Source organism: Diplotaxodon limnothrissa, linkage group LG1, assembly GCF_057381915.1.
Source record: "Diplotaxodon limnothrissa isolate DT_005_m linkage group LG1, D_limnothrissa_male_GT1.1, whole genome shotgun sequence".
NCBI classification, from domain to species: Eukaryota; Metazoa; Chordata; class Actinopteri; order Cichliformes; family Cichlidae; genus Diplotaxodon; species Diplotaxodon limnothrissa.
Window position 1 is genome coordinate 20394301 of NC_140596.1, and position 24162 is coordinate 20418462.

Below are 24162 nucleotides of genomic sequence, written 5' to 3' on the forward strand. Positions count from 1 at the left end.
GAAAGAAACAAATGGAATACGAATCAAACCTGCATGCTGTGTACAGAGAAAATATTCGCAAAAGAAGCCCCGAATTGCAACTAAGTTAAAGAGAAGCAGCAAAACTTTTTTTTCTTGTTTTTTTTTTTTTTTCTTTCTTTCCTAAAGCCTTACAAGATTCTGTCTGTTGTGTATTTAATGTATAGATATGAGTTTCATCTGGTCTAATCTTCAGTTCATTTGAATATCTTCTTTTACTGTATTTGCTTTCCTACACTGACGATTTTGTTATGCGCACAATAAAATCTTTAAACTGGTTGTCTTTTTTTATAGTTGATGTGTACTGAATAATAACTAGTGCCTGATGCCTTTTTTTCTTTATATGCAAAAAACAAAGCACATGAAAAAACCCCAAAAGGGTCTGCAGGAGTTGTCTTATAGACTCTGGAACTTTCTCCTTCTTCCTGCAAGCAGCTAAACAGAGATCACATGAAGTTGCAATAAAAAGTGACGGGAAATTGACTAAAGCATTGGAAATCAATGGAAAGTAAATGTGCTCCCTAAGTACAAGTGAACAGCTCAGAGCTGCTTTCTGTCTTCCTCTCTCATCCTTCTCTGTAACTTTTTACCTTCTTTTTTTCTTTTATTCATTATCTAATATCTGTGACTTATGTCATGTCTCTGTCTCTTGAGCCATTAAGTAAACACCAAGTAAATAATACATGCCAAAACTAATAAAATTTCTTTATTTTTTTTTTCTTTTTAAAATTTGACATTCACCAAGCTGTAATTTGTCTCTGTGTCTTGCAATAAAACCAAATTTCATATCCCCAAGTGTCTCATATACAGACTATTAAAATCAAAAACATAGACTAGCCTTTGTTTTTCAAAGAGAGGGCAGGACTTGCTCTATAGCACATCATAATGTTTTACACAAAACAGAAAAGATATGCAGGACTGTCCAAATGTTTGGAGTCACCCTTCATGTTTTTTATATTTTGCTTTGAAGGACTCTCTCATCATTTTTTTAAAGTGGTCATGATCAGAAAACGTCACACCCTTTTGGATCTTCAATGTTTTGTTGGATTTTTCATTCATTTTCAGTCCGGTCCTTGTACCGGACCTTTTTTCTTTGGGATGAACCATTGTTGTCTATTCATGGGATACAAAAATAAATTGTATCATTAGGCACTCTATTAATACAACCTTTTTTGATGTGTGAAGTGTGGCCTGAAAGAAAATGAATGAAACAAGTTTTAGTTTAAACGGAACTAAGTTCTAGTTTAATTTCGTTTATAACAGCAGAAGAAGAAAAGAAGTGGCAGGCCTAAATAAATATATCTACAACAGTTAAACACTGTGTGAAAGTCACGTTCTTAAGAAACACATATAGATTAAAGAACAGCAGAGAACTGTCATAAGACTCTTCACTTGATCCATCTGCTGTTCACTGAAGCCTCATCTGAAATGGTTTGTGGAAGAGCTGCTATCAACGTTACATACTTAAGATGCACAACAGTGAGTGTCGGAAGCCATCTGTAAAACATGGTGGAGGCTCTGTCATGGTTTGGAGCTCAGTTTCAGTCAGTGGAATTGATGGAATAGTGAATGCAGAAAAATACTGTCAGATTTAGATCATCTGGAAACATCTGATTGGCAACAGCTTTATTTTTCAGTAGGACAATGATCCCAAACACACTGCCAATGCAGTAAAAGTAGAATTGGATAGAAAAACACAAAACAGGACTTTATCAGACTGGCCTCCCAGAAGCTGGACCTCAGCTTAATCAAAGCAGTGTGGGATCATCTTTACAGACAACCAAAATTCAGAGAAGAGCTTTGAATGGAGAATTCAAAGCTCTTCAAAGCTCCTGGAGAAATATTACTGAAGGCTACGTAAAGAAGACGCTTGTCTAAAGAGTTAAGTCTGTTTTGAAGAATAAAGGTGGTCAAGCGAATATAATTCCTGGCAACAGTTTTTATTTGCTTTATTAGTATTTTCATCATCTAGTTTTCAAAGCAGACCACAGCACATCTGCTGTATCAGCACAGAGACATTTACTGTGGTGTATATGAATGAAATGGGCATGGAAATGGATAAAAGAGAAATATGGAATGCATTTTGATATGTTTGTATGTTTTGTTTGATCTCGTTTTTATGATTTTCTTGGTGAGGTTCATTGCTACGTTGCACACATTTTCCCTTAGTAATCCCTCTTTATTTTAATTTTTGGAAGACTGGGAAATCAAGTTAGGGTAAAACACAAATGTACGAATACAAACAACAAACACCAAAACAAAAGCTTTTCTGTCTCTCTTTCCACCCACACCTCTCACCCACCCTCCTTCTGCATGCGCAGGCTGGCGTGAGTGTGACCAGGCAGGGGTTAAATCCATTGCACCATAAAAAGGAGCTGTTCATAAAATGGTGGAATAAGAAGCAGAAATAATATTTCAAGTATGATTAGTTCATCCGCAGGGCACCTTGTGCGATTGAGAAAGGGGGTGAGAGTGGGAGGGGGCATTGTGCACGGCAAGCAGTAAATTATATCTAGCCTTTGAATGATTCCTGCAGATCCTATTACGACAGCGAGGGGGACGGGGGAATGGTGGGGGGGAATGGGGCAGTTGGGAGAGAGAAAAGCAGCAGAACGAATCGGATGAATTCTGTTTCCAGCTGTCCGAATGATGTGGGAGATGAGGAGGTGTGTGGTTGGGGGGGTGCAGATAAAGGACAATAAGACAATCATTCGTTCTGTGGGCTAAAACACGGTTATGTAGACATGCAAACATACAGATTCTGAACACTGCTTCTTCTTTTTTTCTCCAACTTTTACTCCAACCATTTCTCTAAACACATTTTACACCATGTCCTTTCCCCAAATGGAGGAAAACACTATATCCCATTACCACCCCTGCACTACTCCACCCTGGCTGAATATTTGAGAGGCACTTGTCTACCATTTGTCACTTTGACTGGTGATATAGTAGCTGATAGTGGCATTAATGTGCTGCTGCAGCAGATAGTCCTCACGGGGGAAAAGAGATTCTGAATTTATTTACCCATCACCTCGGTTTTTGTCAGTGGATGCCAAATATTGTTCTTTTTTTTTCAATCCTGTGGTATATGTTGGAGGAAAAAATATATAAAATAATTTTCGCAAGTTTATCATCTCCTTTCATCATATTATTGAACATTTCAAAGCACAGGTTTAATGCAGGAAGTCATTTCTCTTTCTTTGCTTCTTTCTTTCTTTGAATTCATGTAATCGGAGGCGTGTCACAATTTAGATGGACACACAAAAAAAAGCTTTAACTGAAATACTGAATCATTTAATTGAGCAAATCTTGCTTTATTTCTCAGTTGCATCTAAAATAAACCATTGTACAACCAAGAAGAATGTGATGTGCAATATTACACCTGCAAACTATTTCATCTATAGCAGGCAGGAGAGGTTTCACTTTATTGACCACATATGCCATCTAAAGTTTCATATTTCTTGGACATGAGCTATTCAAACAGGTGAAGTAAATAAACATTATTTCCAGCAGTCACTCGCTTATTGGCATTAACTTACAGTGACTGCCCTTCACCACTCAATTCAGCCTTCTTTAAAAAACAAGTTTCAAGACAAGAAATAATAAAAAAATAAATTCATCAACGATCACACATCTGAGGCCAGTTATATTCAAGCCAGAATACTTTTTAATATTTTTTTCTCAACACAATGAGACGTTTCAGTGATTGCATGAAGTAGCCATGAAATATCCAGCTCGTCCAGCATTTCTACAAAGACAAAAAGAACCTATTTGATTTACTGTATGTTTGAGTTCATTAATTAAGCCTCATTTTGGCAAACTGTGTTAGATAGTGGGTGAGTGCCGAAGGAGAGAGCCTGGACATTCAATGCAGAACATTAATAATAACAGGGGAGAAGGCAAGAGGGAATTAAAATGAAAGAATTCTGCACCCAGCCTCCCACTTTAATTGCAAATTTAAATTTCCTATAATCGATTCTGACATCTCAAGTCACCAAAATCCATCATTCTGAAGGGTATTATTCCTCAATTAACCTGTCACCCCCACCACCACCACCCTGTGTCTTTCTGCAGGGCTTCAGAAATGAAGAATTCTAATTACTTTCAAATATAAAGCAGATTGATAATCTACCCCTCTATCACACGCACAGGCACACACACGAACATATCATCCTACAATATGTAAATTTGCACTAATCACAAGCAGGCTGAAAGGACAGCCAATACAACTTTGAAAAACAAAAATGTTTGCCTTGCCCTAATCCGATGTAGCATCTAATTAACGTATACGTGTGAACACAGGATGAGTAGCACTCAGGGTTCACCAAGTGGGACATTTTCCCTATAACTCCCAAATGTGTGTGCATGTGTGCGTTACTGGTGATGTGTCTTGGTCAAACTCATGTCCTCTATCAGATGACCAGGAAACAGAAGGATACGTGCAGCATGCTCACTGTTTATGGGACCTCTCTCCTCTGAACAGAGACCTCTGGTGCAATCTTAGGTCACTCTTCCAGTTTGAGGAACACAGCCTGTATACTAACATCACCACTGGGACTGCTTTGGGCTTTACACTCCACATCTGTCCCGGATGTTCCTTTAGCTCCTTGATCTTCTCTTGCTTCTTTTTCTGTTACTCTTTGCTAGGACTGCTACAGCTATCACAACTGTCAGTCCAGCCAATGCTTTATTGAGTTTGTAAGTCAAGACTTGGCGTTCTGAAACTTAAAGTCCGCAGGATTTTAGAGATAGTTTTGGTGGTGACTTCTAGCCATACCATCTATGTGCTGGCCCTGAGAAACTTTGCATAGCAGGCACCTTGATTACTTTCTCCCTGGGTTAGATCCCTTTTCCTCTGGATCTGTCGCTTAAGACTCCACTTCTATCATCAGAATCTCTGGCCTTTAGCCACTGGTAGGACTTCTCAACATCAGCCACTTCATCTAATCTCCTAATTTACAAAGCATAATGGGGTTGTGATATTCCAAAATGCCCCTTTAATGTCCCCCTCATCACCAATTTTACTGTTAATCAAATATTTGTGCGCTGACTTTTGGAAGAACCCTCTGTGAAATGTATATGTGTGTCTTGACATGGGTAGCATCTTTTTCCTCCCACAGCAGCAAGTTAGGAAAACCTTTCAGGATAAAGGTGTACATATATAAACTTCATGAACTTCGTGATGAGAATCTCAGAAGACTCGCTGTGGGAAGCCCTGCATGCAGAAAGAAGTGGCACATTAATGTTTTAATATTTGTCCAAGGTGATATGATGAATGCAGAGATAAACTCTCAGACTCAGCCCAATCCATCGAAATCTTTTACACAACCTTTTATGACTGAGGTGGACAACACATGACCAGAGGTTTTAAGAGCTGAATAGAAGACATCTTCTTGAGTGACCAGTCATCTGAATTTAATTTGGCTTGAGTTACAGTCTACTTGCTCTCTCACAGCTTTTTCTTCCTCTCACTGAAGCGAGGACTTTATTATTTCACTTAAAATCAAACATTCTGAAGGAAAAAGGCCAAAAAACAAAATAAAGAGACAAAACCAAACTTCCTACAAATTGGACTTTCCAATCATGAAATGTCAGATTCTTGATAACGGCAGCTGCAACCACATTCCCAACTGTGACAACTGAAGCCACATCTAACACAGCTGCTGCTTATGTTGCACCCTTCAGCTGTGACTTATGTCATACTCCTCTCTGCTCACCACAGCCCGATCTCTCTTATAAGCACCCAGAGGTTTGTTTGTTATAGCTGACAAGCAGCAACCACCACAGTTGAGGGCTGCCAAAGTGCCCACAGATGACGTTTCCCCATTGGCAGCCGGATGCTTGCTCTCAAAACAGTGACTATATTGAAGTCTAGGAGAGCAACCTAAAAACTTTTCTCCTTATCAAGAACATGAAGAAATCTTGCAGTGATGGCGTTTAAATTTGTTTTCCATCTTACTAATGGAACGATTTAGACCAAGATTTATTTTGGAGTCTGTTTAGAGGATTTGCAGGGTTTCTCTCTCTCTCAGCTGTAGTATATCTCAACTCATGATCTATCCCTGCTTCCAAAATATGGCTCATTTAAACGACTACAGTTATTGAGCATGTAGTCATGACCACGTAATTTTTTAAACATTACAATAGCGTTATAGGTGGTGGCACTCCTTCCAAAATGTTACACAGCCTCATCCTTTTTCCCATATATTTAAATTCCCAAGCTAATTTCTGGGCCCTGTCAGGGATTGCTATAATCGTTCTGTGGCACTCCACTCTATCACAAACCTGAACCTCAACAATGCTGCTACATGCCTGTGTGTATATGTACCTTCTCTTTTTTCACTTTACATTACCTCCCTCCGCAGAAATCAGGGAGGAAGACAACTGTATTTTAAAAGTAGTGTGGACTGAAGAGAAATGTTCAAACCAATTTTCAAACCAATAAATCACCATGTAAACAAAAGGTAGTGGTGGAAAAACAGTGCTTCAACAGAGGGTACCAACAGAGGGCAGATACTGACTGTGGCGTAGGAAGCTGTGCGAACAAGGTGGGCACAAAACTACAGCTGAGTGCATCTCATAATTGAGCATGACCCAAAGTCACCTGCCTTCTACTTGTATCGCACTTTTTGACCATCGACAGAGCAAAACAGTTTACCTCCTCATTAATGACACAAATTTAAGATTTTGATTGATCTGAGTACAGATACTCTTTAATGTGGTAATTTCACAGGAATAATAGCCCACTTAAAACAGTATCAACTGTTAATTCTCTTAGCTGTCCATGATTGCGATGGCCCGAGGGAACAAATGGCTTTCTTTATTGTACGGTGGTCTGTAGAACCCCGTGTTCTATTCATTTATGGGCAGAATGAGGAATTTAAGAGGTTTTTATCATCTTAGCCACATACAAGCATATAGAGAGATGACATTACAAAGCTCAGGGTCCACATACACAATATGTCAGTGAAATGAAAATAAACTATATGATTAAACTATATTTGCGAGATATAAATGACATATGTTATACAGTTTGCAATACAGTTACGAGATGTGCAATACAGAGGAAAGAGGACCTTAATCTAAATTTATAGTACAGGATTGTAATTGCTGAGAAACTCATCCACTACTTCAGATTTGTTTAAAGAGTAAATCCTGTTTACTACCCAAAGGCCAGTGAGGTATGTTCACTATTTTTGCATATTAGATGAAGCAGATGACCATTGTCTTATACACACTGTTCCAATGATCCCAGTAGAAGAAGAAGAAAAATATCCACCTCTTTGCATTATGCCACTGCACAGTTGTAGTTGAACAAGCAAAAAAATAAAATAAAAAGTTTAAAAATGTAATGAACAAGACGGGAAAATAATCAGTTCTGGTTCTCTTTGTTTCATAAATATGATCAATCTGGGTGTTCTGATTTTTCTAAATAAAAATAACCTCCAGAAATTTATTATTGTGGATAATCTTATGAAGCCTGAATGTGTTCCTGTGTGACTCATTGTTCATGTAAAATAGGCATTATGAGACTGAACGACACATGCACTGATGTTTGCACCCTTTAGCTTTAATTCCCAGCTCTCATTGACAAAAAGTGTTAAAACCCCTACCTAATTAACTAATACTATAATTAGAGGGTTTTTGTTGTTGTTATTGTTTTCACTGCAGGAACTATTAACAGGAATTCAGTGGGAAGAACAACCTCCAACCTTGTCTTTTGTGAAATTCTTTTCCTTATTATGGCAGTGCAGCTGACAAACTGACTTCTTTCCTAATTGGACTTACAGTTAACTTACATGTTAATAAATCAACATAACTGCATGCAATGAGCAGGCCTAGTTCTGTTGCATTGTAAAAAATAGTCCAGAATTATGAATCTACAAATATCTACGTTATATCTTTTAAAAGACTTCCGCCTTCATAAATTTCACAAAACACTTTGTGGAGAATCTGACTTATAAATGCATCTGAAAGGCATAGAGAAACTGAGGCACATAAAGAATATCTTGAATACACACAGAAGTAAATGTCAACATTATAAAGTCCAGGAAGCATGCCAAGGAGAGCTTAGAAAAAAATATATAGAACCGACAATAAGTCATCCGCCTGCTGGCACAACACAGTTCTAGCTCAAAGTCATGTAGCTGTTGACTGTTCTGTACTTTTGTAATAATTCAAATTTAATTAAAGGCTTAAGGAGAAAATGGCCTGAGTTGATGGTATAATGAGTTGCCAAGGGACATATTTTTAATAATCTTATTTTGTAACAAAGATGTTACCAAGTCACATTCATATTATGAGAATTGCTTAGCCACTTTCTCTGGACGGATAATTCACACCAGCCCCGAGGAGTTCAGTCTTTTCTACAAGATGTATGACTAAACTGATGATTTTAGTTCACTCATCAGTATTAATTAACATCAACAAATCAAACTGTTCTTAACATCATTATATCCTACTCTAGTTTGTCTCCTTACTTCAACAAACAAATGTTTTAGAACTTCCGAAGCTTCATACTCAAACTAAAACTCAGACGAATACTATGTTTAGATAGTTCTAGCACTGATACAATGTAGATTTTATACAAGATATAGTATTACATTTATGAAATAATTCTTTAAATCATGAGAGATACTCAAAAAAATGTTGGATTCTTAAATTTTAGCCTCTGTGTGCCAGTGGACTGGCTAACTTACATCTGATGATAACTGCCAAAGATGTGATCTTTGATTTAATTATGGATCCTCACAGATGTAGACTGTGATGTAAACACAGATGTATTTATTTATGTGTATTAAACCATTACCCTGTCAACAAACCAGATCTGCTGTGCATTTCTAAAAGATGAGATTAGCAACCGCCCTTTGGACATAATTTGCACTATTGAAAATTGCATGGTGCCAGGGCAAAGAAAAGGCCAAAAAAGAAGGACTGCTGCAAAACCAACACAAATAAAGAGCCATCTGTTCCAGAAAATTGTCCTCTGAGTGATGATTACAGTCACTCTCTCAATCTTTTGCCACAAAACCACACAAAAATAGTCCGCATTCCATCTCTTGTTAATAAAGATTCATATTTTTAAATAAATGCTACATAATCACTCAGCCTTGAACAACTCAAGAAATGTTTCACATGATCTAAACGAAACATAATAAAATAAGTGATGTCTGGTGCATTCCAGTGACTTATTAAAATAGTTTTCACAGACTGTCATAATGTTTTAAATAAATACTTTCCATTAAAAGCTGATTTTCTATAAAATAAAACACTGTGTCATTCTGTGTAAATATAAGGAATAGCATCAGCAAAAACCACTTTTCTGGCAATTTTAATCTCTATTGATGATTAACATAGTATTTCTTGAAAATGCACCATTGTGTGGCTTACCTATTCTTGAATACATAAAATATATTATTCTAACTTTTCAATTAAAATAGAGAACAAATTTTACTGTTGAAAGTTGCCCAAAACTTATTTAATATTAGAATACAAAAAACCTCAGGGACTCCTTAACAAGGCCTGTCATTTTCCCCCAACAAAAAGAGTGCTGTTTGAGGTTTTTCCAAATTGAATCCATCGCAGACAGTATTTATTTGCATTTTAACCCAGCTTCTTTATACCTGCACAATATCTTTACATTTATAATTTTTTTAAATCAAATTTCGCGTGGCAAAATTGTCTGAAAAAGGTAAATCAAAGTAATCATAATTTCATGTACTGTATATATGAAAGATTATTTCTGCTACTGGAGCCATTGGAGGTTAGGGAATCACTAAGGGATAGTGCTGTACGATACATTTTAATGAACACCAACCAGACAGTGTTGACTCTTTCACTATCTACAATAACTAGCTAACACAGTAAAAATAAATAAATAAAAATCTTTCAACTTTTCTTGTATATTGACATAAATAAATATTGAGCCAATTGCATTAGTATGGATCCGATACTGTTGGTATCGATGCTATCGATATTCGGATCCATCTGCCCACCTCCACAAGTGTCAACCAATCACTTAAGGGTATCTCTAAGCTAGCGATAACTTGTCTCTAAAGCGACTTTCTCCGCTGTTGGCTCATACAAGCATTCATTCATTCATTTATTTGTTCATTTTCAGGCACAACAAATACCTATATTGAACATAAAATGCACAAAACAAAAAACAAAAATTGCCTGAAAAAGGAGTGGGACGAAGAAAACTTATTAAATCCCACCCCTATACTCACTCATCAACAAAAAAAACAATAAACTTCCCGCAGCTATGCCCATCATTGCATACAGACCCATCAACAGCCCCGGGCACATACAAGTATCTAAACGGCAGCTCGCAAACAACAATTAGAGCCTTCATAACTGAATACAGAATATATAAATTATAAATTGCATTAACCAAATAGCAGGTAAAAATATTGCGTCTGTTTTTATATTTGCATATTCACCAATCATCTCCCAATCACAGTTTTAATCTAAATCAAAGGCAATTGCAATTATGTGGCTAACATGTGCAGGGTAAGTCGGGCTAAGTTTTGTATGTTTGTTTGTCTTTCTCTCTTTAGCCAAATTGTTTCTCCCAGTGCTCAAATTTATTTGTAAATATAGCTAAACAACACTGCGGGAGAGGAGGGAGCGGGCTTTTCAATTTAAGAAAACAGGGAAGTGGTAGCCTGTAGCTTTTTCTGTCTCTAGTGTAGGGCTAGCAAACCTTTATTAGCTAATGGTAGATGGAACGAATGAGCTAGCTAAAGACACCTAGCTACATTTAATCTTGCACATGATTGAGATCAGCGGAAAAGTAATCCAAATGTGTATGAACTAATAACTGCACAAAATAATTGTTTTGAATGCAGTTTTTGGTATTTACCCTGCTACTTCAATCCAAATGAAAACCCCTTTTAAGGATGGACAGGGAGACCAATGAGGCCAGACAGGAGTCTCCATGGACTATGATGTTTGCAAACGATATACTGATCTGTATTGAGAGTGGGAAGCTAGTGGAAGATATCCTGGAGAAGTGGAGGGATGCTGTGGAGAGAAGAGGAATGACAGTAAGTAGAAGAAAGACAATGCATGTGTGAGCAAAGGTGATAAACGTAGATAAAGGTTGAAATAAGAGGGGTGGTCCAGTCAGTCGCCAAGGGACTCATCTGAAATTTGTAAAGTGACAAAACATGTAAAAACATGCTTAAAAAGGTCTTTCTCAGAGATAGCATGTGGTGGGTGTGAACAATATTATTAGGCTGCTTGCAGTTGTACTTAAAATCCACACATACAACTGACCTTGCAATACAAAGAAGGTATTTTGCAGGTTAATCAAAGGTTTTATGAGAAACGTTATTTTATTGCCATGTGTTTTGATTTTGTTTATTTTTATAAAGGTATTTTTAATGGATTAAACTTTACTTGAGACATTTTGTTAAGTGACGGGTCCACCTGAAACTAGTTTGTCTGAAGTCTGCAAATGTAAACTCCATACCTGATTAAATTTTACCTCTAATACATTAACATCTCTTCACTATAAAGCTACCAAATACTTATAAGTAAGCATCCCTGGAAGCCTGTGCTCTTCCTGTTACTATTTCAAAGGGCAGTTTCCATATGTAGGCATAATTGTAAAGATATAGGCAGTCTTTGATTGACATTTGTAACTTCAGGCATGTTGGTTTATAGAATTGCAAAGTTAGTTTTCTAAAGTTAATGCTTCCTTATAATCATCCTAAATTTTCCAAGGTTAGGTGCTGATGTGTTGTTGTTTTCATCAATTTGGTGGTCTGCACACCTTGTCACCTGTGAATACCTTACTCTCTCAGTGGGATCACTCTAATCCAATCCCAAATATATTACTTGGTCCTCACTGAGATAAGGCATTCTGGGGAAAGTTAGTGTATCCATATGAATTAAATAGACAGCAGCTCTATCAAAATCAGGCAGTAGGTCAAGGCTACTCTGCAAGAGGATATGATGCAGTCAAACAGATTTTTTTCCCCATATAGCCTCTTCTTTACCCCCAGCCTGGGTTATTATCACTCACCCACACGGAAGACAATAACAACATCAGACTGTGCTGTCTGCATCTCCATCTGCAGCTTTATAATGATAGTGGGTGATGAGCCTTTGCTTTTTAATTCAGTGATTCTTTCACTTGAACACCACTCAGATGTCACTTATGTCACCACGATACTAAACATTCAGATAATTTGAACTTTAACCAATGTCACTACTGAACTTTTAAAACCTACCAATAAGAAACTGGGAAGCTCTACATGGGTAACTTGGATGTGATTTTAGTTCTTTTGCATTTCTTTCACATTTCTTGATTTAAGATGTGCTCATGACAATGATTTCTTTGTCTAAACCAGAAGCTAGTAGAAATTACATGGACACTTTTAAAAGAATGTAAGCAGACCTAAATAAATTGTCAGATTTTCAGACTGTAGGTTTGGTGGTTTGGTTTATGATGTTTTCAGGAAAGCTGTGCCACACCTTAGATTAATTGTTGCCAGTAAAGAGGATGCCAAGTGAGCTTGGAGTGTGCGTGGCTCTTAGAAGGTCTCGGCATGTAATTAAAAACAATGGCGTGCAGAATAATGGCTGAGGCGAAAGTATGTTATTAAGGCCATTTATTGCAACAGATTCAGCTTCTTGGGACAGTTGAGAGCCCAGAGAAAGATTCCTAAGCATTTTCACGCCTCTGTAAGGACTGCTATTGACAAAAATATGTTTCGCATTTTCAAATATTAATGTTCACATGTGTGAGATGTTTCTTTTTAATTCAGTAAACATCACTGATATCCTAACACTATTTTAGTAGCTCCCCATCAAAAAAAGCAACATCTTGTGCAGGATGGTCTTTGGCATGTTGACCATAATAACCACGTAGATACTTCACAGTTAATCTCACACAGGAATACAGATAGACTTCACACATGATTGATTGAGAGTTTGAGAGTAATATAGATTTGAGCTCAGCTTTCATTTGGAAAAGCATAAACCCAGACTTTCAGTGCTCTGTGCTTTAACACAAATTTCTATTACAACGGTGATGAAACCTTAATGGCTCAGCTGGGTTTGTTGTTGTGTGTGCTAACAGCAAAAAAAGAAAAAAAAACTAAAAAAGTCCTGTGCAACAAAGATTGGCATAAGAATGCAAAATGGTAGCGCTTTAACAAAAAACATAACAATGAAAGTTGACTTTTTTTTTTTGCAAGATTAATGAAATAATGATGGTAGATTTCATAAAAAGTGGGAAAAATACAATTGCGTAATGTTCTTTTGTCAAAATAAACAAGTAAAGGCAGAGGAAGTTGCTGCCATTCACTGCGATTTCTGCTAAATAATGCAGTGCATAGATAAAGCTGAGGTGACGAAATTGAGGCTGCAAAGGAGCTATGTGTACTTTCTGTTTTGTTTGGGATGCTGTGCTTGTCCACAGTGCTGCTCAAAGTCAGTGTGACACTGTGGTTGTTGCAGACTTTTTTTTTTTGCCAGTATTACTATGGTAGCTTTGAATTAGGTTTGAGGGTTATTCTGCCTCCAGAAACAGGGGCACGAGCATGGAAGAAAGTGCTGCCTTTCAAATGTATTAATCTAGCACGTGGTTACTAAAAGGTAGTGTCTCTTGAAAGCATGACAGTTTCATCAGTGTTGTTTTACGAATAAGCATTGCTACATCAAAAAGCTTTTTGCCATTAGGGAAAATTCATTAAATATTTTCAGCTGTGAGGAAAACGTCCATTTTACCAAGTGCTTATGGGGGGGGGGGAATAGAAACATGAAATATTAGTGATGGCAAAAAAAGTAATTTAAATTTATGTTTTCATTTTATTCATTATTACTTCTTCATATATAAATGTACAGAGGGAGAGAGAGTAAAGATGGTCTGATCGCTTGTGATTGTTTACAAACAAATTATGTCATAAATTGGTAGAGTTAAGTAATCATCAAATTAAGCAATTTAATCTGTAATTACATTTGATCCCAAAACGAAAGCTTTGCTCAACATTATGTTTGTTGTTCTGTTTTTTAAATTCTTTTTTTGGCACATGTTTTGAGGACAGCCAGAGACGGCTAAGATGAGAAGCTGTCCGTTTGTGGTCAGAGGATGTGGTAGACTGCTTGTGTTGTTTGATACTTGATCTGATGTTAATGTGCTGCTGTGTGTGTGGGATGGAGTAAGTTGAAAGAGGCAGAGGGGAAGATGGGCAGATAATCCCGTCTGCCTGATGAGATTGAATGCTGAGATTGATTGATCGCCTAATCATAGGAGGAAATGGGCCTGAAAATGAATGGGACTCTGCCCCTGCCTTGCTGTGGAGCTGGGGAGTTGGGTTGGAGGGGATGTTAGCTGCAGAAAGACATGGCCTTAATGTGCATGAGACCTGATTTCATTTGTGTCTGATATACAGTTATATGATCCTGGCTAAATGATCAAATAAAAAAGGAAGAGGGAGAACAGTGAAGGGGATGTAAATCAAGCTTTATTGCTGGAATATTACTTTTTCATCTCATCTGAAATGGATGCATTGAGAAAAGAGCAAGAATAAAAATTCATCATCAATGTAGAATTGATGGAACTGTGTGTCGGTGTAGAAACCCACTGTTGTGGATCTAGTTGACTGGCTAGTAATAGGCATTAGATTATAGGATTATATGAGGACTGTATGATTGGTTTTCAGTATTTTTGGCTTGGATTGATTTGCCTGGTCAAGTTGTTTACAGCTGGATTGGAGGTTTTTTAGAATATTTAAAAAGCTAACATGCTTCTGCATGTGTCACTCTCTCTTTGTCCTCACTGCCACTTACTAGCTCAATTGATGGCAAGAAATAGAAGTGGTCATTGTGTCTCTGCTTGAGAGCCTAATATGTACTAACCTACATTGCAGACACAAAGATAGCCATGTTATTTTATTTATTTTGGATGTTAACATTATTTCACTTTCACTGCACAGAAACAAACTTATTTCACAAAACCAAAAACTACTAGGGATCAAAATTATTAGCCACTATGATGCTAATAGTCAATTGTGTATCCTTCATGCTGGATAACAGCCTGGAGTCATTTGTTGTAGTTTTCAACAAGTCTCACAAACGTCTCCTGAGCAGTCCTAGCTCATTCTTCTTTGGTGAATCTCTCAAGCTTCTCCAGATTTTAGGATATTCTGGCATGGACCTTGGTCTTCAGTTCACCACACATATTTTTGATGAAATTCAACTCATGACTTTGTGCAGGCCAGTCAGTAACTTTCACTGTGGTCTTCTGGAGGTAGTTCTTCATCAGGAACAGGATATATTTGGGGTCGACCCAGTTTTGCTGCTGGCTGCTTGAGGATTTCTTTGAAAATCTTCACATATCCTTCTTCTTCATAATTGCTTCCACATTGACGAGATTCCCCTTTCACAGATACACTGAAACATCCCACAGCATAATAATCCCAGCACCATGCTTTACAGTGTGGACGGTGTGTTTTGGGTTATCCAACTCTCCCTTCTTTCTCCAAACATAATCGGTGTCTTTATTGCCAAAGAGCTCTAGTTTCATCTCATCTGACCAGAGGACGTGCTTCCAGTATGCATAACCTTTCTCCAGGTTGTTAATAGCATACTTCTGTTTGACAAGGTGTCTTTCCAGTTCTGGACACTTGGGAATGCTGTGCTAACTTTGTATATCCATCTCCTGCTTTGTGAGCATCCAGAAAAGTATAAACTGATATCTTTTTTTTTTTTTTTTGGCCTGATTTTTGCTTAAGTGATAGCTCAAAACCTTCCTGAGGTTTTAACACTGTGTGCAAATTGGAAGATAACCCTAAATTTTTTTAACTTTATTTTACAAGCTTTGATCATTACAAAGTTAAAGCACAACCTTGCACAGCAGTGATTTGTGCTGTGGCTTCAAAAAAGGTCGTTGTTTTTTTTTAAGGGAGCTAATAATATTGACGCTGGTCTTTTATATATATATATATATATATATATATATATATATATATATATATATATTTTTTTTTTAAGGAAATTGTTATTTTGTGCAAATTGAAATAACTTATGTTTTCTTAAGAAAACTGGTATGTTTAGAAATGCTGTGTTACTTGCTCTATTAAAAAAGCACTTAAACAAAAACTTACATCTTATAGGAAGGCTAATAATTTTATCCTCATCTGTATATCAAGGGGGAGTTTAGCTTTGTATTGTGAGGTTTCTTTCATTTTATGTAAGGCTGACATTTCAGAGTGAATACTGCCAGAAACTATTCATGTGCAATGCTTAATGTGTTAGATTAAGCCTGTCATTAAGGCAGAATTAAACCAACAAGTTTGCCATGTTGTTTAAGTTTTACCAATTGTCAGTATGCTTGTCCACCCCTTTAGAGATGCTTTGTAAAGCAAATACCTCTCACAGTTGGAGCATTTGTGACAATTTTCCATCTCGTTATCAAAAGAGTCATTTTCTTTCTTTTTTGTAACTTAATTTAACACTTGAATGATAAATATGTTTTGCAGATAACAAAATCCTGCATAGGAATTATCAATGTCATAAGTGTTTTTCAAAACTGTGTAGGTGTAGCAGAATGTGACTGTTATTATGTCACTGTAGCTATAAATTGTTGGTCTTTTGTTCAGATTCATTACATGGTATATTTACCAGTCAATAAATCATTAAAGCTGGCTGTCTATTGATGTAGCTTTACTTTGGTGGAGTGCAAAACAGCACCAACTAGACAGGACATAGCCACGAGACTGGTGTCAGGCATCACAATGTTGAGAGAGCATGCTTTAGTGTGCCTGTAGATGTTTCATAACATATTTGGACTTACTAGTTTACAATGCTATTAAACACCCAAAGTTTCAGAAGACAACATGAATTGAGATATGTAATGAGATAGATAAAATCAAATAACATTGACTATTTATCGATTTGATATCTTGAATTTCTAGCTGATTGTTGCAGATACTAGTTTAGTTACTTTAATTTGAGCAAGTGTTCTTTCTCTGAAGTGTTTTCTTTACTTTAATTTGCTTAGCTCTGTTTTGGTCTCCACCATCGTCTAAGGAAAATAAAGCAAAACATTTAGCTTTAAAATAAAAAATAAATTAATTAGTGCTGAGATCTAATCAGAGCAGAGATATAGCTCTAATCTGAAGGTTTTTTTTTTTTTAAAGAATAAATAATCAAGAATAAATGTCAATATAATGCTAAAATGCCAAAATTGGAAAAAATAAAGACAAAAAGCAACTGACACAGTCGATAGGTGTGTTATGTTTGTATTCCTGTGTGTGTGTGCATGCGTGCTTTATTTTAATATATCTTTGCCAGGATCTCTAAGCTAAGCATAAACCTAGTTTTGACCCTCCTCTTTGTCTCCCTCTAGTGTGGTGGTTGCATTTTGGTAGTGACTGATTAGGAAGTTGCTGTGATCCTGAGCTCGAAGCCTGATAGCGGGATGACAAACAGTAATATGAGCAGCCTACACAAAGAAGTAGAGAATCTGCGGACTACTTGATCAATGGCATTGATCAGGGAGTCAATCGTCAACTCTATATTCTACTGTGTTTACTTTCTCCCACTGCTGCTGTTAAACTGAGCATGCTCTAAGCGGCCACCATAGAGACCCTCTAAAAGCTGGCCTCACACCCGTCATTGATTGACACACTGATTATCTTGGGAGCTGTTGACACCACACTTGTTAGCCATCTTAAACATTTATGATGATGGGGAGTGGTAGCTCTGTGTTACGCACTTTACTGGGCTAGAGGGAGAGACAGACATTAATTTTAAAGCTTTTAGTTTAATGTGGTTTGCTTTACTAACTTTTAATCAAAAAAACATCCAGATTGTTATTTGTGATGGACCAACACTTTGAGTTATATCTGTAGATAGTTTGTAAAAGTGATATCATGCGTTGACTTGTGTGTTTTCCTTGATTGCCAACATAGAAACGGAAGTATATTTTAAATCTAAGCAATAGATGGGCTGCGAATAAAGCCTTTTAGTCATCCCTTCAGGATTTTAGGAAATGTGCTTATTTTCAACGTTGATAAAAGCAAACTGAGTGATTTTGTGTCAGTTTAAGTAGGCATTAAGGTTTTGCAGTTGTGTCTGATTTGTTAATGTTTTCCTCTACTTTTGTCTTTGATATAAAATTCAAAGAGATTCTTTTGTCCTTTTACTTAAATTAGGCTTTTTCTGTTCCTATTTTCCTATGAAATTCAAACTTCATTATACAGAAAAACACACAAAGCGATATTCTATTTGGTAGCCAAGCCGTACAATAGGACTGTACTAACTGAATGAGATATGCATAAGGTTGCTTAATTCTGGCATTGTTTTAAGACAAGCTGACAGTTTATACAGATGATTTATGATCAGACATCTCTGCCTAACCAGAATAATTCAGATTGTTTTGAATGTTTTTATGTTTTACTGTCAGTTGTCATTGGGGTTAATATTTTGAGGAATTGTTAACAGTGGATACCTAAACATATCATCTCATTCAGATGTCCAGAGTTCCCAGGATGAACTGCAGACTTGTTTGTTCTTCTGTCCTTATTTACTGTTGGTTACCATTTTGTACAATTTGTGCAAAGTAATTAATAGATAGTTTCTGCAACTTCCTCTGGCTTAATTACACAAACTCTTTATCTTAGGCATTCAGTAACTGTCTTTGCTGTACGGACAAGTGCCTCTGATAGCGATACCGTCCCTGCTTGATTTTCCACATAGATGATTTTCTCATATCGGTTTGGCAGCCTCAAACAGACCAGAGGTCCTTTTATGGGTCTGTGTTTTTGGTCGTTATCGCTATTTTTACCTTCAGTTCCTTCATATTCCTTCCAGTTTCCCAAGGCCTCTTGTGGTTGGTCAGCACATTGAAAAGTGCGGTGCCTCTTTACAAGATTGTCCTTAATCTTTTGCCAACCATGTCACCTCGAAATGTGTGGAGGCTGATATGATAATGATGTGGACCAGTCCAGGGTATTAGAGTTAAGCTGGGTGATTAGGCCTCACATCGATTACTCTATCATTCAGCACTGGCCTTGTCTGGGCATCTAGGAGAGAGGTGAATTGGGTAGTGGTGGGGTAGCAGGGGATTGACAGCCATCCTGGAATAAGGAATGAGTGAATCGCAAATGTACATCAAACCTAAATATGTTTTAAACCATACAAGATGGGTATAAAAAATAGTCTTCTTTCACTGTTACTGATTCCATGCTTAGACAAACTTGTGTTTTTGGAACTTAAGCTGCCTAGTATTAAGAAATTCCTTCTACTCTGTTTAAGTAGTAATTTAAGTAGGTTGCTATTCTCAAGAAGATCCTCCTGTATTTTTATGCCTATGTTAAATTTTCTGTATTTGCAGAATCAAACTCGATTAGTGAATGAAACATCACATTACATAACGTATGCAAATGGCACGATGTTATCGTATCATGTTTGACAGCATTTTCATTATAGTGCATTAAATTATATTCCAGTACTTGGCTCATCAAGCCTTCCTAGAAGCACTGAGTAGAGTTCACAGGGACAGGGATAGTGTATTGAAATAGACAGTCAAACAGTAGAAATAAAAAGGGGGGAAAATAAAGAATTTGTGGCTGTAGATGGAATTTATAAGAGAAATATGGGCAAGGAAGTGTTGAAACAGGAGAGATGAAACAGGCAAGAAAAGGTTAGGACCCTTGCCTTGCCTGAACACTCTGAGGCTTTTAATCCCGGAACAAAGTCATTAGGGTTCGCAGCTACAGAAGAGGCCAATTAAAAGCAGAGTGTAGGCATAAGTCGGGAGAAAGGCATCATTTGCTGTAGAAACCCAAGCCTTTTATCAGACCAGTGGGAGCCTTCCCTTATTCACCCAGAGAATCAGAAGGCCTGTCAGACATTTCTTGGAGATGTTTTTACTTCAAATAATTCACTTTCACTTAGAAATAGGGCAGTGGTGAGGAGCGGGAGATGGTTCAGATTATCTAAAGGCCACCAAAAATCATGGCATGACCGTGTTTGTCCTGTACAGTACTGATAATGTATATTAGAAGATGCTAAAAAAGCATAAAAACCAAAATGAAGCGATATTGACTAAAAAATATGAATGTTTTCCTTTATGTTTAACTGTGTTGTTTGTTTGTTTTAAATATATTTGGTCATTAAAAACTGTAATGCTATTATTCATGTAGTGCGATTAACAGTTGTGAAGATTCACACACCCCATTCCACAGACACTACTACACATGGTAAAGAAATCCTCAATTATCCCTCACAAAGCTCCATTTTACTCCAATTAGCTACTAAATCCATCTGTGTGGTGATTTAATGCAAGGATTGAGTGGAGGGTGAGGCCTTGAACTGGACTTCCTTGTTTACTGAAATAATTGATATTATCAGATTCTTGGTGATTAATGGGCTTACTTACATATACCAGGGCTTAGCAGCTCTGCTGTAATGTAAAACTGGAAGAATTATAGTATTTATGTCCCTGGAGTCAGCTAATTATTGTACTAAGTTTTGCCTTCTTGTGGAGTAAAGACTAATGAAAGATTGGAGAATGTAAAAATTTTAACAGTGGATTTTCTTTTTGTAATCCATCATTATTATCTACCCCTGAAATTTGCTACAGTGTTTACTTCATCATTCCAGAACTAAGCAAGATGCTGGCACAAACTCCACAAGTCCTCGCTAAAATGTTACCGTTTACAGCCAGGCGGAACTGAAGTAACACTGGGTAGAAGTTGTAAACAGTATAAAAGATGGACATTGCTTCTGCGTCTAAAAAAGTGAAACAAATGTAATGGTTTAAAATGCTTTAAACATGCATTCTTTTTAACGGCCACTGGGGGCGATACATGTAGTTGCATAAAGACATCTGGTCATGTAGAAAGTTGTGGCAAAACAGCAGTCTGATTTGACATCTCTGAACAATTCAGGTCAAAGTGAATTAATAATTAACTCTGTTTTGATTGACCCACCTCTTCTCAGCACGTCCAGTTTTGAAACATAAAGATGGCAACAATGGAAACTCTAAATAAAAACAGAATGCAGTAAGTTGCAGATCGTTTAAAACTTACATTTAATTGAAAATAGTACAGAGATGTGACCAGAAACATGTTTCAAAAACACTGGAACAAGGACAACAAAAGACTGTACTGGTTAGCATTTGAGCAATGAGTAACAGCTTTAATTGTAAAACTACCAAGATTTTAGGGATTTCATCATGTGTGGCACATAAAATTAGCAAAAGACTCAGAGAAATCTCTGTGTGCACGGGTCACGGCTGAAAACCAACTGAATGGCTATTTTTTATTTTTTTTTTCACATCTTCATTTGCTACTGTATGGAAAACGGATCTAATTCTGTAGAGCATATTAATGCATGGGCACATGAACATTTCTTAAAATCATTGTCAGCAATTATGGGCTCTGAAACAGACTGAATTTGTAATAGAAATGTCCTAACTTTTTAAAATTATTTGCTGTGCTTTTCTTTGTTTACATTTTACACAGAATCCCAACTTTTTGGAAAATGCTGCATACTCATTGACATAGAAGTCATATGTATTGACCACAAATGCATCAGAGCAAAGAGCAAGTACTTGGCAGTATAAATTACACATTCCTATTTAATATTTTGTTAATACAGAGAAATTAATGTTGTTCAATAGAAACTTTTTTTTATCTTTGAAACTGTGATTTATGATCTAGTTATAAATCATTTGAATTATTTGGTATCGTTTAGGATTGTGATATACTGTTGTGCAGCCCTTGAATTATTGAGTACGTTTCATTATTTAAAAGTGCACTGGATACAGCATTCGGCATCGGACTGCATACCGTCATGTAGACATACTATACATTAAACCCTTTCTCTGGATGAAAGGCTTTGGGCTGAAGGGAGAGCAGGTTATAGGAGTTAAATGAATACCTAAAAACTGCGTAAATTGCACCAGGTTCATACCACCATGGGAGATACAGTATGAGGGTGGATGAGATGAGCCAACAGTCTTTCTCAGCTAGCAGATCCTCCTGAGAACTATTAATAATAAAACAACATGTTGGTTTATACAGATTCACATATCATAAAAATGGCTTTTAGTACTTGTTACAAACCTTTACCTGTCTGTTTTGCTTATAGTTGTTCAGGATTTTGTGAAAGGCACAGTAGGGATGAGGGTAGGGTGGTTCTTTGACCTGAATGGGTAAATACTCCCCATGAGTTATTGGTGTTGGGTGTATTCGATTGATTATGTGTGGGACTATATGGCAAGGATATTGGCAGTGCATTGGTCTGATCGTACTTGCTACACAGACCTGGTTGGATTGTTTTCCTTGTGATGGACTGCCGAAGAATCTTTACAGTCAGAACCTCTCTGGTGTTTTTTGGCACAGTGTAAGCATACAGTATGTGAAATAAGAAAACAAAGTTGGCACAGGATATGGTACATTGCAAATAATAATTTGTCTGCTGAATACCGTAGAATGGTTGAGGTGAGAATATTTGACTTCATTTCAGAATATAAGAGGGAACTCTGTCTGAATTCAGCTAGCAAACCCTAAATAGAAGACTGAACCATCATTCTCTACCTTCCTGTCCATCCTCCATTAATTGCATTGCTGACTGATAGAGCATTCTGTAACTGCGTCTGCCTCTTTTGCTGCTTCTTTTTTATGTCTCGTTTTGGTTCCTTTTCCTTTTCTGCTCAGCTTCTGTCGCTTTCTTTGTTTCTCTCTGTAGACTGTGAGCTGATATAATTAGGGGTGGGTTTTTATAATCGATTTATCGATTAAAATCGATTCTGGCTTGGATAACGTAAAATCGATTCATTAAAATCCTGAATCGATTTTTTAATATTAATTTATTTTGCCCGAAATGCCAGAATCTCAGGTGAAAGATCACAAAATTTCAACAACCACCAAACAGCTAAGACAGTAAATGAGAGCAGGTGCACGGCTTCTGCACAAAGACGTAAACACACAGTGCCGACGGATCAGGATCAGTTAGATGTCGCTTTTCTCAGCTGACGGTCGGGGCTGAAAGCCGACAGCTCGCTGATTCTGATCCGCGGGTCCGCGCTGTGTGTTTACGCCCTTTTTGCGCTGATCATATGGCTGTTAGTTTTATCTCTCTCCAAACAATATTGACCGAACCAGCAGCAAAAGAAGATCCAAACCACGCTTCACATAAACATCGTCATGAATTCCCTCTGACTTTTGCTGACTTTTCAGGATAAAAATCACACTTCATGCACAGCTCTCTCTCTCTCTCTCTCTCTCTCTCTCTCTCTCTCTCTCTCTTTTCTGCATTATTCGCTTGCTTGTTACACACAAGTCTACCGTTGTTTACAGCGCTGTCGGCCGACGTTTTTTTTTTCCCTTTTACTTACTTCCGAAAAGTAAACCTAATTTCTGCCGTTCAATATTGAACAAATTTAAACTTTTTAAAATTAAGCAAAATGCAAAACGCTTAGCCGTGTCTCTAATAAAACCGCTGTAACTTCAGAGGTGATGTTCATATGTTGATTAATGGTTTTCTTTCGTTTTTGATGTACTGCAGAATATTTTTATAAAATCCCAGAACAGGAAAATCACCTTCATGTTTTTCTGTGTTTTATCTTCAGCTACTTTGACACAAAGGCATCTGCTGTGATGCTCACACCTTTGATAAAGTCTTGCGTGTGTCAGCTTCCTTTTAATAGATACAAAAATATGTAAATGTACTGATCTGAATTATAATATTTCTGACTGTCAAAATTTCCCAGAATCGAATCAAATCGAATTAAATCGAATCGTGGATCGAATCGATTCGGGACCTTGTGAATCGGAATTGAATCGATTCTAGAAATCAGTGACGATACCCAGCCCTAGATATAATCCTTTGAAAAGGTAATGATCCCACTGTGTTGAGATTATGTATGTGTGCTGCACAGTGTAATGGCCTGGCTTTTTATTGCCTGCTGCATACTAATCCCACAACTGAAGGAATGAGATGACACCTGCAGTGAGCTGTGTGTGAGCAGCAGCCTCACATGAAAGAATGGCCATTAAAAATGATCAAAGAAATTACTGCACTCGGCTGCACAACATTGCTCTCACTCCTGGCTAGGTGTACATCTCTCTGCTCCAACATGCGCATGCACAGTCATGCACTCACATGCATACATGGACT